This window comes from Medicago sativa, chromosome 8 (genome assembly GCF_051527215.1).
Source record: "Medicago sativa cultivar Bolivia chromosome 8, Bolivia_mono, whole genome shotgun sequence".
Lineage (NCBI taxonomy): Eukaryota > Viridiplantae > Streptophyta > Magnoliopsida > Fabales > Fabaceae > Medicago > Medicago sativa.
The window spans coordinates 9,442,574-9,454,700 of NC_140756.1; the positions used below are offsets into that span (position 1 = coordinate 9,442,574).

The 12,127-nt window shown below is 38.1% G+C and overlaps 1 pseudogene; it reads right to left on the reverse strand.

The window, feature by feature from the left end:
- Nucleotides 1-10,036, reverse strand: part of LOC146896752 (hydroquinone glucosyltransferase-like) — a 43,727-nt pseudogene extending 33,691 nt beyond the window's left edge.
- Between the last annotated feature and the right edge of the window lie 2,091 nt (nt 10,037-12,127).

Consider the following 12,127-nt stretch of genomic DNA (forward strand, 5'->3'; position numbering starts at 1 on the left):
ACCTTTTGCCTTGCATGGTTACCGTACTACGTGCGCGGTTCAACCGGGGCAACTCCTTTCTCTCTTGTATATGGAATGGAAGCAGTTCTCCCTCTAGAAGTGGAGATTCCATCTCTTCGAGTGATCATGGAAGCAAAATTAACCGAGGCCGAATGGTGTCAAAGTCGGTATGATCAATTGAATCGATTGAAGAGAAACGTATGGATGCTATGACTCATGGACAGGTTGTATCAAGTGCGAATGAAGAATGCTTTTGACAAGAAAGTCCGACCTCGAGAATTCAAGGAAGGCGAACTTGTATTGAAAAGAAGAATAAATCGGCAACCCGACCCAAGGGGCAAGTGGACACCTAACTACGAAGGTCCATATGTTGTCAAGAAGGCTTTCTCTAGTGGTGCTTTGATTCTTACACACATGGATGGTGTTGAGCTCCCAAATCCCGTTAATGCCGATATAGTCAAGAAATACTTTGTCTAGAAAGAAAAGAACGGCGTGGTAGGTCGAAAACCCGAAAGGGCGGCCTAGGCAAAAATGCGCTTCCGGTGGATCGAAAACCCGAAAGGGCGATCCAGGCAAAAGTTAGGGACAAAAAAATGAATATGAAAGAGCTCGCCGAGATTGTACGCAACTCGTGCAAGAATGAGCGCCTCGATGAGCCGAAAACCCGAAAGGGCGGTTCATGCAAAAATGAGGTTGACAATAAAAGACAAGTAACTATATCCGCAAATCACCATCACCCCTTCGGGCATACGCAAATCGTCAATGATCGTCTTCATCGAGGCTTCGTACTTGTGAATTCAAAATTTCTATGAAATGTAGCGGTCATCGTGTTCAATGTATCACCAATCAATAAAATTACCATTTTCCAAGCTTTGTAAATCCGTGAAGTCATGCCTTTGGCCGACTTTCACTCTTCTACATCAATTTGAGCCTTTCTATTGTTTGAAACTCTATTTTTCCTTCTACTTTCGATGCTTTATACAAAATATTTCCTTTCCATTTGATAATGTTAATGTCCGAAACAAACATCTTTTGAAAATTAAAAAAATCTTTTTATGTCTATTTTGAAAGCAAACCCGAGCAACGGGGTACATTTCAATGAAACATGCATGAATAAATGAATGTCAATGTCTATTTCAATACGAGTTACAAGCGGGTTACTCCCGGGATGATACGTGGTCAATGGCAAGAATGAAAAAACAGAATGAAAATGAAAAATGGAAAAAATGAAAATGAAAAGCTCGCTAAGTTGAAAACCGGAAGGGCGACTTAGGCAAAAATGAGCACCCCGCCGATTGACAACCTATGGAGGCAATTCGGCAAAAATGGGGCGATGAAAAAGAATCTTTACTCCCGGTGAATCGAAAACCCGAAAAGGGCGGTTCGAGCAAAAGTGGGGCTTGAAAATGAAAAATGAAAAGAATATAAAAGCATTGACCACAGTATGCGAACATCCAATGTTTACCCAAAGACCGACACGCCTAGCAACGGCGACTGTATCCAAGAACCTTCCAAGGGTCCTCCTTTACAAGTTTGATTGCCCTCGGCTATGGTTTCGATACGTCTCTCAACGACGGTCTCTCCAAAGAGGTTTTCCCCTGTGAATATGTTGCAGCACGAGCCACTACGTGCCCAATCTTCCAATGTCTTGTCCGCCTTTGTGAAATTTCTCCGCCAAATTGCCAACCAATCATGCATTTCAAGCATTCATACATGCATAATCATGCATTTTATGTGCTCATACATCCAATAATCTTGTTATGCCATACATACATGCTGCATTCCCAATTTCAACTTTCAATCCAACTTCAATTTCAACTCAATCCAAATTGCAAATCGTCAAACTCAATTTCAATTTCAAATTCAATTCCAACTGTCAAAATCAATTCAATTTCAACTTGTCAAATTCGATGCAATCTCCAATCTCTCAATTTCAAATCATGTCAATCGTCAAATTCGAAGCAATGTCAATGTCAATGTCAAATGTCAAATGTCAATATTCAATGTCAATGTCAAATGTCAATGTCAAATGTAAATATTCAATGTCAAATGTCAATATTCAATGTCAATGTCAAATGTCAATGTCAAATGTCAATATCCAATGCCAAATTCAATGTCAATGTCAAAATGTCAATGTCAAATGTCAATGTCAAATGTCAATATCCAATGCCAATGTCAATGTCAAATGTCAATGTCAAATGTCAATGTCAAATGTCAATATCCAATGCCAATGTCAATGTCAATGTCAAAAGTCAATGTCAATTTCAATTGCCAAGCCAATGTCAATGTCAATGTCAATTTCAATATCAATGTCAAATGTCAATGTCAATGTCAATGTCAATGTCAAATGTCAATGTCAATGTCAATGTCAATTTCAACTTTCAATTCAGGTTCAAATCAATGTCAATTTACTCTTGGGCCAACAAAAATGGTCATGTCTATTTTCAAACCAGGTCAATGACAATGTACCCTCAATTGGTATCTTGTTAAACCGGACTCTCAATTTGTATCTTGTTACCGGTCAAGTGCCAGGTTCAATCCAAAAAGAACCACTTGTACTCGCTTATATACCTATGCTTCCGGACAAACGGCAAGTTCGATAGAACAGGTTGTACCCACTTATGTTGTTATCGGTCAAACGGCAAGTTCGATAGAACAGTTTGTACCCGGCTCATGCTTTGTTATCGATCGGACGGCAAGTTCAATCGAAGAACGGTTTGTACCCGGCTTATGCTTTGTTATCGGTCAAACGACAAGTTCGATCTAAGAGAACGATCCGCACTCTCCCACATGATGTGGTGATAATCCAACAAGCAAGTTCGATCCAAAGAAACGGCTTGTATCAACCCTTTTGTCTATGTCTCCGGCCAAACGGCCGGTTCGATCCGAAGAACAGCCAGGTGTCCGTCTATCTCGTTTGTATTTTCAATCAAGTGTCAAGTTCGATCCAAAGAACGGCTTGTATCCGCCTATATGTCTATGTTTCCGGTCAAGTGCCAAGTTCGATCCAAAAGAACGGCTTGTACTGTCTATTTGTTGCCCGTTCTTTCTACCTTGATGTCTATAAATCCCTTGGTGGTGTGACACGGCCGTAGATTCGGTTCGTTTGTCTTGCATTCATAATCAAAATGTTGCATGGCATTCATGTTTTTGAAAATGCGAAAGCGTATTTTTATGTCCAAAAGCGGTGCAAATGTTAATATTTAAGTATCTTCGTCCCGTCAATTCTAAGACTTCGTCTCTTGACTCTCGGACAAAGAAACTTAAATAGGGGCAGCCGTTATACCCTAATTTTGGACCTAAAAAATACTTGTTTAATTCTTCTTTTCTTGCATTATAAGTCATTTGATATGTCTTTGATCAATTGCATCTTTCTCTGCATTTTATTTCAATATTATTTGCAAAATTCACATAAAAGGGTATTTTAGTCATTTCCTGCATTCAATTCATTTTGATCTTTGAAAATTGTTTGAGTCTTTTAAATTGGTTTGTATAAGTCCTTGTCACAATATCATGTCAAAATTCATTTCAAAAATTGCATTTGAAGTCATTTTAGGTCGGTTTTGCCCCTAGGGGCATTTTAGTCTTTTCATGTGTTAAAACCCTGTTTAAATTCTAAAAATTGTCTCTGAGTCTTTTAATTCGCTTGTATGAACTCTTGCTTTAATCCCTTGTTAAAAAATCATTTTAAAATTGCATTTGAATCGTTTTTAGTCGTTTTAGTCCCTAGGGGCGTTTTGGTCATTTCACATAAAAACTCTTGTACGCTTCGTTGTTTTTAATCGTCTCGCTTTACGTTAATTTTCAATTTACTTTTTTCAATTCAATTTTAGTTTTAATTTCCATTTTGGTCCTTGTACTTTTGTTATTTGCATTTTAATCCATTTTTAAGTTTGTTAAAGTCAAAATCAAAGTTTGTTACAAGTCAAGTGCCACGTGGCAGGTCCATCATTGGTCCAAGCATTTCCACATCACCTATAAATAGGTCAAAGCCTTGGTCAAAAAAAAACAACAACTAATCATTTTTTTTACACTAATTATTTTCACAAAGCCTTTTTTCTTTTTTTTTCTCTCATTTTTTTCCCCACTTTCTCTCTCCACCACAACAAACTCTCACCACCACAAAAACCACCATAAACCACCCTAACTAACTCCATCTTCAACCCCTAACAACTTTTCACCACCACCAAAACTTCAACAACCTCCATAACCACCTCCAACCACCATCTTCAACCTCCAAAAACCACCACTACATTCATCATCAATTCATAAAACTCATCAATTTCATCAATTCATACACCAATAACACAATTAAATTAACAAAACTTCCATCAATCCATGTTCATTTTCGGATTCATAATTCAAAGAAGCGAGAGAAGCTGAAATCGAATTCGAGACGGGATCGAAGATGGAAGAAGAGAAATGAATCGAACGGTACAAAATCAAAGCAAATCCAAGATGAAGAATGAAGGAGCACGAAATCGGTCCAGCATCATAATCCACTCCAATTCGCGAGCAAGAACAAGAAGGAAGGAAGGAGGACGAAAACGGAGCTGAAGCAAGAACGAAACAGAGGTAATCACGTTCGTCCTCCTTCTTATTTCTTGGAAAAAATTCGAATCCGTTGGTTTAGATCTAGGTATGTATATTGGTTGTTCGGAAAATTTAAGCCTAGAAATGAATAGAGGAGGAGAAGAGGATCATTTTGATGTAAAAAGTTTTAAGTTCGGAGGTGTTTTGAAACTCCGGCACGGTGGTGCACCACCGGCCACCGTGCCGGAAAACCGGGTCTTATCGGAGAAGATAGATGGGTGGCGCTGTTCTTTTAACACAGGGAGAGAAGATTTATCACGTTTTTGAAAGAAAGAAAAGGGGAACAAACAAGATATCTTTTTACCATCAATTTTCCTTTTATATTATAACCCATGTCCATAACCCATGGTTTTGACCCATACCCACCAACCCATGTCCATGATCCATGAAACCTAAGCCCAATGATTGCCTTGTGCCATGCCTGGACACGTTTTGCTACATACACCCCCCATGCCTGTGCCTTTTAATTGTTTTCTTGCTGTTCATACCCCCAAGCATGTGTTTTGTTGCCGAAAAATTCCAAATTAATTCATACGTTTTTCTTCTATTTTTTGTAGTCTTTTATGATATGTGTTGTGTTGAAAATTGATAGAAAATAGTGTGGATTTTTCTTGCTTTAATTGTAAAATTTTATGTTAAAAACTTGTGGTTTTCTTGCCTAGTTTCAATTTCATTTCTTGATAGATGTTGGTAATTCATGATATGTGATGTTGTGAGGGTTTTTGCTACTGTGGGTATGTTTTTTGTTGAATGTGTGTCTTGTGCCTAGTTGCTTGCTTTGCAAGATTCATTGGTGAGTAAATAATGCAAAGTATGTTTAAATTCACTATTAAAATGCATGGTTTATCACATCCCTTTGGTCCCCATTTTACAATCTGAGTTCATGTCTTTAAAATGTGTTAAAAATGAGGATTATAAGTCATGTGAGCCTTGCATTTTGTAGTGGGATTTTAGCTCTATTTTGCATCATTTTCGCTATGTTTTTGTGGCAATTTCTTTGCTTTTGTTATAGTAATTTTTACTTGCTTTTACTTCTTGATATTGTCATGTGCAACTAACCCTTTTGTTTCATGTTTTTTAAAAGCATCCTATCCTCCATTTCCACTTTGTTTCTTGCACTTTAATTTTCATACAAAGTTAGAATGTAAAAGCCTAGGAATTCTTGTAATATTTTACTTTCGTGCTTTTAATTTCTTGGCAAAGAGGCCATAGAATGTATCTAGGCCAATGGTGTAAAGGACAATGGACTCTAAAGATGTACACCGACACAAGCACCGACACATGCACACACACCACTATAGCTAGAATATGCATGTTTAGATGTATGCTTAGGATTGTATGTTTAGATGTATGCCTAGGACTTATACTTAGAAAAAACCAATTTTCCAAACAAATGTGAACAACTTCACTCAAATCTTTTCCAAATAAATCTTGGGATCCAATATCCCATTGTATTTTCTTTTCCATTTTCTTAATCAAAATTCAATGGAATTAATCATACTTTGACCATATTTTGCAATTCACTAATCCAACCTCACTATTTTCCAATCTCATGCCCTCGAGGCCTCTTTCTATTCTCCAAAATCCATTTTCAAACTTAAAATCAACCAACAAAAACGAAAACATTTTTTGAGAGAGAACTACGGTGGATTTGATCCCTTAAACGGGTACGTAGGCAAGGAACAAAATTCCTTCAATTCAACTAAAATAAAAATTCAAACACATTCTTCTCCCTCCAATTCTTCACTTAGAAACTCTTTAGGTAAATAACATTTCAAAATAGCATTTAAAAATAAAGCGCGCGCGTAGAAATTAAAGACGGTTCCTATAGGTTACTATAGTCGTTATGGGTGCCTAACACCTTCCCGTAGCGAAAACAACTCCCGGACCTCGATTCTCAAGGGTTTTGCTTACTTTTTCCCTTCCCAAGAAAAATAAGATATCACCGGTTTAAAAGGTTCAAACGTAATCAATGTTTGACACCCGAAAACCAAGATAAAACACCTATGAATGTGTATTCATTGGGTATGCCTTGAACAAGAAAGCATATAGGTTTTATGACCTAAAGGCTAAGGTGATCATAGAATCAAATGACGCCGATTTCTATGAAACGAAATTTCCCTTTCTATCAAGAGATAGTGGGGGTAATAGTGGGGGCGCAAATATGAACACTACACCCGATCACACTCCGGTGATTAAGGATAGTGATAAGAACATCATAAGCGATGTAACAGAACTTCGAAGAAGTAAGAGAGCAAGAACCGCTAAAGAGTATGGACACGAATATGTGGTCAATACATTAGAAGAGGATCCATCAAATCTTAAGGAAGCTCTGTCTTCCTTGGATGCCGACCTATGGCAAGAAGCCATAAATGATGAGATGGATTCTCTACGGTCTAATGAAACTTGGCACTTGACCGAACCGCCTCCAGTGCCGCAAACCAATAGGTTGTAAATGGATTTTGAAAAAGAAACCGAAACCCGATGGAACTGTTGATAAATACAAGGCACGCCTTGTAGCCAAAGGTTTCGGACAAAGAGAAAATATAGATTTTTCGATACCTACTCACCGATTACTCGAATCACATCCATAAGGGTACTAATTTCTTTGGCTGCTTGTTTATAACTTGATAGTACACCAAATGGATGTGAAAACCGCCTTTTTGAATGGTGAGTTGGAAGAAGAAATCTATATGGAACAACCTCGAAGGTTTTGTAGTCCATGGACGGAAAGCAAAGTACGTAAGTTAGACAAATCTCTGTATGGTCTAAAACAAGCCCCTAAGCAATGGCATGAAAAGTTTGACAACTTAATGATTACGAATGAGTTCAAAGTGAATGAAAGTGACAAATGTATCTACTACAAGTATGATAAAAACATTTGCACTATCATATGTCTATATGTAGACGATCTACTCATATTTGGGTCAAACATTCCCGCCATAAATTTCGTGAAATCACCGTTGAGTAACAACTTTGATATGAAGGACCTAGGAGAAGCCGATGTAATTCTTGGCATCAAGATTACTAGATCGTATAAAGGAATTTCCTTGGATCAGTCTCATTATGTTGAGAAGATATTAAGGAAATACAACTACATTGATTGTAAACCTGCAAGCACACCTTATGATCCAAGTGTAAAACTTTTTAAGAACACCGGAGATGGTGTTAGACAACCTGAATATGCGAGCATCATTGGCGATCTCGGATATGCCACCGATTGTACTAGACCCGACATTGCCTATGTCGTGGGACTCTTATGCAGATTTACAAGTAGACCAAGCAAGGAGCATTGGCATGCTATTGAAAGAGTCATGAGATACACGAAAGGGACTATGACATTAGGACTGCATTATCAAAAATATCTGTTGTACTTGAAGGGTACGGTGATGCGATTGGAACACCTTGTCGGATGATTCCAAAGCGACCGGCGGCTATATATTTAGCATAGCCGGGAGGAGCTGTTTCTTGGAAGTCTAAGAAGCAGACCATTCGGCTCGGTCCACAATGGAATGCGAGATGATAGCACTAGCTACCGCTAGTGAAGAAGCAAGTTGGCTAAGATCCTTGCTAGCTGAAATCCCTTTATGGGAGAAACCGTTACCCATTTGTGTTAATTCATTGTGATAGTACCGCGGCTATTGCAAAGATTAAGAATCGTTATTACAATGGTAAGAGACGACGGATAAGGCGAAAACACGGCACGATTAGAGAGTGTATCTCTAATGGAGCGGTTAGAGTTGATTTTGTACGTACGAATGAAAACTTAGCCGATCCTTTGACGAAAGGACTTAATAGAGAGAAAGTCCGAGAAACATCCGATAGGATGGGACTAATGTCTATAGCCCACTAAATGATGGTAACCCGACCTATATGATGGAGATCCCACGATTTAGGTTCAATGGGTAAAAACAAGTCATGAAGTGGTAGAACATGCTATGAGAGAAAGAATATAGAAAGCATGATCCCGCAGGCGAAAGAAGGATGAGTTAATAGTAACTCTTAATGAGATCTATACTCTAATTGAGTGGGGTACACGGCTACGGTAGTACCCTTGATAGACTCACCTATACGAATGTGGAACCGAGGCCGGTCCTATGGAATTTTGAGGCAGAATTCCTAGAGCATTCGTTAAAACCGGGATACACGTGCGGGGCCTTAAAACGCACGGGCTTTTAGAATACACCTATGAAAAGGTTTGTGTGTGGATTCTATGTCCGAGATAGAGTTCAATGCTGTAAGCAACTCTTGTTAAATCAGAATACCTTCCACTATGCAAAGGTTCAAGTTGTTAACAACACCTTTGTATATTAGCAAATCTTATGGAAACGTTTTTACGTTATTTCTCGAAACCATTTTGAAGTCAAGTGGGGGATTGTTGGAACACTAGTTAAAGTCTAGTGAAAAAATTGGAAAGAAAGAAAACACTATGAGAAACTAGTGTGTGGGTATGTGACTTAAAAATGTCCCACATTGGAGAGTCACCCCAACTAGTAAGTGTTTATATAAGGGTGGGGTGACCTCCAAGGGTGTGCCCTTGGGGTACCCATTTTTGTGAACGGGTGAACGCTTACAAAATATATATATCACACGCGCGACGACGACGCCGCCGTCCGTCCGACCGGCCGGGCCGGGCCGGGCTTCGGCTTGGGTCGTGGGTCGAAAATTGATATATTTTTTTGTCACTTGAAAATGTTAAATTAATTAATTAATTTTTCATTATACGAAAGCGTTACACGTAACAAATTGATGTGTTACATTCCGACCCGATCCAAGAAACTTCCGGATATTTCCAATTAAGAAAACGCGTTTGCTTTGCTTAAGGATTAAGCAAACTAAATCCCCAAGTCACGCGTAAAACGCGTTTGCTTAAGGATTAAGCAAACTTAATCCCCAAGTAATTCTCGCGAACTCGCCTATAAAAGGAGAGCTCCCCCACTCATTCTTCACACCAAAATCTCACAGTTGATGCTTCTGTGCGATTTTCTCTCTTCTCCCTTCGATTTTAAATCGTTCTTCTTCTTCTACTCCTTTCGTCCCATCGGTTTCGAATAGAGCGGCTACGTACCGTATCGAGTGGCTTCGATCATACGATTGAACCATACTTTGAGGTGTAATTCTCGAGCGACTATATACCGTGCGGTATATACTCGTAATGCTGATCCGGGCTGTTTTATCCCGGAGACGGCGTGGTTGTTAGTCTACCTTGCACAAACTAGGGTAGTGCCGCGAAACGTCTTAAAGAAAGCGACCCGGTCGTGACTCACCCGATAATTTCGTTCGGTATAATTTTTAAATCGTAAATCAACAAGGCATCAATGGTGGGGAAGATGCAAGTGACATGAATGTGGTGATGAATATGAATGAGTCTTTTGCAAAACTCAATGATGGAGGATTGATGACTAAATGAAGGGATTGATATTCTTGCCATATGAGTTGTTTTAGTCACGGAATTGCAATAAATCAGTTACGACTTTGTTTGACTATTATTTATATACTCTACAATTCTACTAAGTACGGACATTTCTCGTATTAGACGTGTTCACATGTCGGATATGTGTTGTATTCGACACCAATATATATAATTACACTGAATTATGTGATTTTCATGCGGTGTCGACATGTAGTGTTTGTGTCGTATTCATTATCCATGTTTGTATCGGTATTTCATCCTCATAAATATTTTAGCTTACTTTTTAATCAAATTTGAGATTTGAGTTTATTTTAATTTCGACATAAACGTTAAGGAGTATTTTAGAATGCAAAATTCCTATATATTTATCAATAAATGGTAGGTTGAGATACTTTTGCTGAATTATCACAAATAAAAATTATCATTTTTTTACTTGTCCAAAAAAATTTCATTTTTCTTTCCATTGTTTTATAACATAAACAATAAAAAATAAATAAATTAAATGATTTTGATCGGTACTAATTAACATTATTCATTATTTATCCCTAAAAAAATAAACATTATTCATTATTTATATTTTGTTGATGGATAATGCAAAGGTAGGACCACATCATATTTGATTTAATGCCGGCTTGACTTTAGTACATTTTATATGGTACCATTTGTTGGCACGTTTATGATTTTTATTTGACTTGTCAAAAGCATAAGGAGCCACAAAGAAAAATACAAAAAGAAACATAGGCGGTGAAGTGCGTGCAAATAAGTGTCGAATGATAAGCAATTCTTCTTTAAATTACCATATATGGGTAATTACATATAGCTAAATCGGTCATTTGTCCTCTTAAATATTTTGGTTTCATTTTGATCTCATAACACGTAAAACGCCCATTTTGGTCTTTCAAAACTGTTTCCGGCAGTTAAATTGGTCTCATCCCGTTAATTTTAACGTCAAATGTCTAAGGTGGACCAACATTATAGATGGTCCACCATTAACCTTATTAATTTTTTCAATTTAACTCTTCGATCTTTATTTCAAAAGGGAACCTTGGATTATGCGGGTCTTTTGTACCTTACGGTGAACCAAACTATTTTTTTTTCCTTTTCTTCTTCTAAGTTGCTTTGTACTCGACCCATGTGATGTTGTTCGACTTTTTGCTCCACCTCACTTAACCAAACATATCCAAAAATAGGTTTTACCGGATCTACAACACTCGTTATTTCATGCCTAGTTGCATCTAACTTTGTTGGTTCACCTTTTATCTAAACAGGTCTCCGCACGACACATGTCATTCTCTTGCGGCTTGTTCTTTTTCTTATATTGTGGTTGCTTGTTTAGCAAGTTGGAGCTCCTACTGTTCCCACACCAGCTTCCACTCTAGCTCCCTTCGAACTAAAAAATCGTCGAGTTCCATCCAACTCACTCTATTTTTTATGTTAATTGGTTTTGTACTTCGCATGTTGGGAATAAAAATAGAATAACATTTTCTACATAATGTTTTAAGTGATCAACTAGGTTTTTAATCCCTTGCTTACAATATATTGGGCTAGGTTAAGTTATTGACCAGATCGTGGGACATACATGTCACAAAATCCGTTTTCCCCTTTTTTGGTTATAATAGACCCAAAACCCCCGCATACCTTTTTTCTACCATAAGGCCTCCCCGACTTCTTATTTAGATTCTATTTGCGAGATTCTTGTCTCGAAAGTACCCTTGCCCCGCTTGATGTTATAGCAGCTTACATGGATGCATTGTATCCTTACTCGTAGCCGACCCTATTACTCCAGGGGATTTTAACAAAATAGATATAGTGGATGACATGTTTGAAGGTGAGAAAAAACACAAGAAGGGGGGTTGAATTGTGTTTTGAAAAATTCTTCAATTCTCCTAAAAGCCGAACACACCGATCGAAGCTAAGTGAGACAACTTCGAAGTGATGATCGAATCTAAATGCAGCGGAATAAAACAGAGAGAGAGAGAAGAAGAACGACACAAAGCAATTATCTTGGTTCCTTCCACAATCGGAAGTAGTCCGGTCCCCCTTGCACTTCCAAGGAGATTTCACTAAGAGTAATATCTCGATTACAATTGCTCAAGCACACAAGCAAGAGACTTCCTTTGC